Below are 7501 nucleotides of genomic sequence, written 5' to 3'. Positions count from 1 at the left end.
TAATGTTTGGTATTTAGTGATAAATAATGTTGAAATCATTCAAAAACACCTTTGTACAAATGCAAATTTGAAAAATTAAGTTATTTATTAGAGAACTCGACTGTTCTTTAAAATATCAAGACAATTGAAAGGAAATATAAAAATATGGAGTACAATATGCTATACTCTGAAAGAAGTAGGTTAAAAATCATTATAACAGTTCATTTAATTTACTAAACAAAGTGTATTTATAATTTCTGAAACAGTCTATATCCGGTAAAGGATCACTTTGCAGAGCACTGTGAGAGCGATACACAGTAACATGATACCCCGCCAATTATCACATACAGTCAGGTCACCCTTTTTGGGTACCTTTACTAACACGCCTTGCATCCAGTCGGCTGAAAATGTGCAGTTAGTTGTGCGGATACTTCGGGGTCAGCTTTTAACATCTCAGCTGATATGCGATCGACCCCCGGGGCCGATGTCAATTATTCACAGGTCCGGTTGAACTTATATGTTTGCCTGTATTTGTCGCAAAAAAAATGTAAATAAACCGATCAACTGATCGCGACGTCACGTTCGCCAGAAAATTTGTTTGCAGCTTCTGGAACGTGACGTCACCTTCGGCAACTTCGTGAGGTTTCGGCTTGCCGAAGTTGACATGATACGACTACTACTTCAAAATTATCATCTCATAAACACCACTTTGTCCGATGGGCCTAACCTGTGAAATTTAGAACATTGCCCCGGGGCCCTGTTCGATTTCATGCTACGGATGCCTGTTTCTACATATCTCCTGCATTGATGGAGCTTCGGTGTAGACACGGGTAATGCGTCGAACCGTTGGCGGATCATGCTGATGTGTTGATGGCGTGGCCGACACTTGAAAAAGGTTTCCAAAGTGCTCGAACCAGTGTTTCAACTGGTCAGCCGAGTCCGGTCACCCAGCCAACACGAAGTCGTATATGACGTAGAATAGGATGCTCAAGTGGAGGCCATATGCGTACGTGCTTCCATTTAACCGCGTGTAAAGTGTACGCATATCGCCTCCACTTTAGCATCCTATTCAACATCATATTCGATCGTGTGTTGTCTGGGCAGTAACTGTTCAGACGTGTATTTCACGGGCGTCGTAGGATTCATCTTGGTCCCACTAAGGCGACGTGAAACATTGTAGAGGAGACGGATGTCACCGATGTTTGCGGCTTTCTCGCCTTCGTCGGCTAGGGAGTCCGCCCACGCTGGCTGTCTCGTCCCGTCTACATGAGCGTTTCACTCCCTTCTCGAGGGCCGAATAGCGCTGACGGGCCCATTAGACATGACAAATATTTGGCCATACAAGCCCAACAAAAGACCAACACAGCGCGAATCATGGCAACCTTGGATGAATGTCGGACTTCAATGGCAAATATTTGTCCATGTCTAATGGACTCTTTAGGCTCCTCGTGTTTTCGCTCGCTCTATCGCGGCGTACACGTTGCTAAATTATGCAAACGAAAATTACAGGCAATTTGTGTAGTAGTGTGCATGTTAGACAAACGTTAAATCGTAATCCATCATGGCCGACAGCGTCTCGCACGGTTCTATCAACAGGTGGCAGTGTGCTCATGAAAAAGACATCAGGCAAACGTTTTTAATGGGCTTCGTTACGTTACGTTTACGTTACGTTACGAGTTACGTCTGTTTGTCTGTGGTTTTAAAATCATGTACTCATCAACTACCAGGTTTCAACTTGTTTATTTCAATCCTTGTCATTTTGGCTAAAGTTAACGTAAGAACCTATTTTACTTACTTGAAAAAATTCTGTAGAAAAAAAAAGTTGTGATCATATACTGGAAGAAATCTGAGATTTCCTTTCCTAAATTAATTCATATTTTGTTCAAAGCATCCTTAAGGTTGAAGAATTCCAGCGTGAAAAGGGCCTAAAGGCTTTTTTGTAAACAAACACGTTTCGGTCACTGTAGGACTCATCCTGGTCCACCCACGGACAACAACACACTTAACAGATAGCCCGAAGATTACTCTTTCTGATAAGCGTGTTGATGTGCGTGGGTGGATCAAGATGAGCCCAACAGCGACCGAAACATGTTTGTTTACAAAAAGCCTTTAGGCCCTTTTCGCATGTTATGCTAGAATTCGTCATTGATATCATCGTCATCATTGAAATTTCGAAAGCAGTTTTCTCTTTCAAGGCGTAAATGTTTGTAATGAAAATGTAAACATTGTATTGAAAGCGTTCAAAGAACAGTTAGTTGAGAAGCACACACTTTCCCCGTTGAAGCTCAGAATAAGGAAGAAATGGCTCCATTTAGTGAGCTCATTTCACACTTATTTCACTCGAGTGAAATAAGTGTGGAATGAGCTCACCAATAACCATGTTAATGTATAAGTTCGCTTTGAGCAAGCAAGTTTTATTCACACTTGTAGAAAATGCAATATGCAAATCAAACAAACTTTGATTTTTAAATTCAAATTTATCCCTTTGGAGCCGGATGCTGCCGCAACCTCAAAGGCCTCGAATACGTTTGTAATGCTCGGTTTCATCGCCGGGGTAATATTGACCACTCCGGCTCCAAAGGGTTAACTGTTTTATTTTGTTCGATCAATTTGAAACACTATTGTTTGTGCTCGTTGGAGATTCAAGGTTGCAATAGATAATTACTTTTCCGCGAAGTCGTACTACATTGTAAGTGCACCATAGTACCACATCTATTCAGCATTTTCCCGTTCAGTAGTGCTTTGCCGTTACACGCCGTCTCCATTGGCAAATGCAAGAAGACCAGAGCCAGCAGTGCATGGTTCTGACAGGAACAAGTGGAACAAATAGGAATCGACGAAGACGCTGATCTTCGCTCTGAAATCACATCAGGCAGCAGCCAGCCAGCGCCAGCGCCTGCATGAGACTTCAGCAGGGGTCCCAGCGGACCCACATTGAAGATGACAACGACGACGGCACGGTGCCCTATTTATTTATGTGCAGAAATACGTTTCTAACCGAATGATGGAGCTCTCTGCTGTGGGCATGCTGAGAATCGCAGATACCTATTGCAGGAGAGACAACAAGGACAATGTGTATGGCATGAAGGCATCAGTTTTATTGCACGGTATCTACAACGGAAGAATTTTATTAAGAAAATAGTGGACCACAAAAATACAAACCAATTTGAATAATTGCTTATTTTATTTTATCACTATATATATTTTTAAATTTATTTTTGTGTGCATGTGAAATTATTCTGAAAGGAACATTAAAAAAAATATGCGGACACCGTCTTCAGCCAGAGGCTGTAAAGACTGAATGAAACTTAACACTAGACAAGGGACACACGGAACATGCACCAGTGGATACGGAGAAGAAACTAACGGGTGGTCACTAAATAACGGGAATGCTTTGAATGTGCTCTTAAAAATATATGTTCTTTAAAAATGGCAATCTGAATTTAACTATCATAAAGGTTTAACAAGGTACGTCCATGGAAAATATAAAATTTAAGAAAGTTGAACGTAGTAATTTGTACAGTAGTTTTTTGCAGTGATGTTGGAGCAACTGCTTTGTACGACTTTTCAGAGTTTACTTTCACGCATTTTCTGCGTCTGTGAAATCGTTGGTCAAAATAAATGGTTTCTCAGCTACCTTTAGCATCTACACACTCAAACAGTAATGAGAAAAAATGGGGATACTGACTTGTTTTTTTTTTTTGCTTTGGTTGTAGCCTTTTCCCGTAAATGACATTTATAGAAATTTCCAAAAAATGTTATTTTTCTGTATCACCAAAACGTGTCGATGTAATTTGTGCACTGCGGTTCATTGTTGAACTTTTTTTGTGCTTTTTTTTTATAACGAACCATTTACATGTTGTTCAATGTGTAAATGTGATTTGATGTAAATATTTGTTATTTAACAAGGCATTCTATTGATTTATCCAGCCCATGTCACAAAAGAAGATTTTATTATGTGAAATGATATCATGCTTATTGGTTTTGCTAGTTTTCCTCTATTTCCTTCAGGATCTGTTTCTTGGGATGCCGAAATGTGGAATTCATTCAAAACCGGGCGGGTTCTAGTTTTATAATGGTTTACTATTAACTTTTTTTACGGTTGTTTTGAGCAATCAGTAGAGCCGTCCAAGGCGTTTTGGTAGTGCTTCCTGTTTCAATGTCGTTTTCTGCAGAACAGAATAAGTTGACACAAAATAAAAAATACCCTGACTTTGTGGATAAATAGACGATGGTTTTGTCTAAAAAATGTTTACTCTATGGACGCTTCTATTGTTTTTAATCAGCTGCTAAAAGCATTCCCGTTATTTAGTGGCCACCCGTTATTCTCACGAAAAGTTTCATCGCCCGGAGCGGGAATCGAACCCTCACTCCATAGCATGGTTCCATTAGAAGCTTGGTGACCCTAACCGCACGGCTACGAGGCTCTACAGTCCAGTTTTCCAAAGGTCTTCTGATTGTGATACCGTATCTTTCTGTTTTCCACCGCGGAATTAATAGTGTGGGTGGTGACATGTGCAATTTTTTATCCCATCGATCCCACTGACTGGTTGACGCGACCATATCGAGTGCTAGACTTTCAGCAGATTGTAGATTTTGTGCCACTGCACTGGCTCTGGTAAACCATATGAGAGCAACTACTGAAGGAACGATGGATAGTGAGGCAGCTGTGATTATCACTGCAAATGAGCGTGGATAAGAGGATCGATTCGCTGATGTAGCTGACTTTTATATTTTATCATCAGTAAACGGCGAGAATGGATGGGCTTGGCTTTTTTACTGCTATTGAGTAGCAATGAATATTCAATAGTGCGGTTTGTTGGTGCAGAGCTTAAAAAAATGTTCGTTATATGATTCATTCCATACTATTTTTTATCTTGATTTTAAACGGATACTGGTTTAATTTACATTCTATATACATTGAGCGAGAAATGCATGTTATCGACAACATGAAAATGTGAAACATGTTCTGTTTTAATAGACTTTCTTTTTCTATCTAACATATCTTGAAGAATCCTTGAAAAAACAATCCAGAGAAGAATCTTTGAAGGAATAAAGACCGCCCAGACAGTACAGACACAATAAGAAATTACTGGCGTTTCAAAATGATTGATGGCTAGTTCTTTTTGAAGGCTACATTCTGTTGATCAACCTATTCTCTCAGCATTTGTATAGCGATTTATTCGACTCCAACAGTTTGTTTTAAAGTACATGAACTTTCAGCGGAACATCTTCGAAAAATTGCGCACAAATGATGTTCATAGCTTAAAATGTCACTTAGGAAATGAGGAAAATATGGTGAAATTAAGTAAGAAAACCATGCAACCAGTAATCAGGAAGCACAGTGAGGGTAACACGTTTTAGAATAAGCAAAAATTGGGACAAAAATAAAGGTCACACTAACCATTGTTTGTATAATACTTATACTTCATTATATACTTATAATGAAGGCATGTGAGCATAAGAAAAAAAAACCTCCAAATTACACAGAGCGAGATATGACTAAAAAAGTTACCATTTATAATTTCTATGTTCATTGTGGCAAAGAGCATTCAAATTTAAGATCCTTTAGTAGGCAGAAACAGCCAAAACAAAGCCTGAAACAATAACTATCGATCAGGCCCAGACAACTGAACACTAGGTGTGCCCATAATTTCTGGGGCAGTCTTTACCAACAGGAATCACTTATACCTAAAAGAATTCCTACTGAATTCTCTGAATATATCTTGACAGAAATCTTTGATTGGAAACCACTCCATTTGTCCTCAGAAGGCGGGCAAGGTCAACCACACACCCGCGCCCAATTGTTTGGCAGACATCGAGAACTGATGCCTACGTGCCTCCAGATCTGACCTGCTGAATGCAAGGGAATCACTGCCATTCAGACCCCATCAGCTGCACCAGAATGTTGCTGACTGTAGGATCTCCATCTGCCCCAGCCCTTACCGGGGACCCCTTTTCCATCAGCGGGCTCGGATCTAATCCAGTAGGCTGACGCCACGACAGCAACGCTACCAGGACTCCCAGCTTACACGGAGTCGTATATGATGTAGAATAGGATGCTAAAGTGGAGGCCATATGCGTACAATGTTCCCATTTGAGCGTATGTGAAGCGTACGTATATCGCCTCCACTTTAGCATCCTATTCAACATCATATACGATCGTATATTAGCTGGGCTGTATCTTCGCGGCCACATAATCTCTGTAAGGGTCGATTCGACCGCAGGGCACCGGTATGACCTACGAAGCCCATTCCGAACCCCCTGGACCACTTCTTGTATCTAGCCATTCTCCGAGTCTACGCGCCACCTCCTCTGAAGCTCCAAGATGATGTTGGTAGCCGTTGAAACGGCATTCCAGCCAAACTCATTCCTACACATCCTCTGGACAAGATTGTCCGGAGGTGTGTCCTCCACACATTTGGCAAGCATGCGTTTACGCATTGCGCGAAAATGCGGGCACACGAACAAAACATATTCCACCGTTCCCTCTAAACCAGCACAAACCGGACATTTGAGAGAAACCGCATGACCGAAACGATATAGATACTGTCAGGAGAAAGCCATGGCCTGTGTATAATCCTTAGTTAATGGTCTGTGAGGTAATTTATGGATGGCCTCAACTGCTCGATTTTGTTATCAATAGTTCTCTCTTTTTCGCAAGTGTATACTACGATCAGTCCATCCCAGCTTCCGATCAATACCCGATCGTTATCACAAATTATCTCTGTTATCATCTTCCCGCTTACCGATAAAACCCGATACCCAATTGACCAGAGAGTTAGTTCGCAATAAACCGTATATCGCATCAGACCTGTGTATCGTCGTGTATACTCAGTTGAGCTAATAAAGCTAAGTTTTACGTTCCCTACAAATCGAAGCACAATATCCAAAGCCGAAATCCTACATAAAAGTATGGTCCTTCGAACCGGATGATTTGCTTTGGGAATTGTGCTTGCGATTCCATCGTCGCGTGTCGCGAGTGAAAACCGAAAAATAGTGTATACGGACTGTGAATTAACTGTGAAACCCGTGCCAAAAGGGTTAAACTGTGAGACTGAGCGTGAAAGAAATCGCATATCGCACGTGGACTAAGTGCATAGTGCGTTGGACAATTTGTTCTGTGGTGTGATCTGGTCGCAGAGAAAGAAGTGGTTGGTGCACACGGTCGGTGATTGATTGCTAATTAGACGCCACCTCGGACGCCACCGACAAATCGAGTGTGGAGCAGTGCTATTGATTGCGGAGAAGTATTGTTCCTGATCGCTTTGTCGCCTGATCGCGATAGCGTGGCTTGGTTGGATAGCACGTCGGCGTGGCTTGGGTAACACCGCGTGGGGTGGCTTGGGTGCATCATCGAACACTGTAAGTACCTATCTGCATGCTGCATGTGACCCGATCAGCAGGAAATACAACTTTCGCTACGGTTTCCTGCATCGCTGAACTTTTCATCATTTTTGCATGATTTGACTGGTCTGAAATTGTGGGATTTTCGCATTTTTGGTTGGAAATTGGCACGATC

This window comes from Aedes albopictus, chromosome 2 (genome assembly GCF_035046485.1).
Source record: "Aedes albopictus strain Foshan chromosome 2, AalbF5, whole genome shotgun sequence".
NCBI classification, from domain to species: domain Eukaryota; kingdom Metazoa; phylum Arthropoda; class Insecta; order Diptera; family Culicidae; genus Aedes; species Aedes albopictus.
This window is presented reverse-complemented; position numbering follows the sequence as displayed.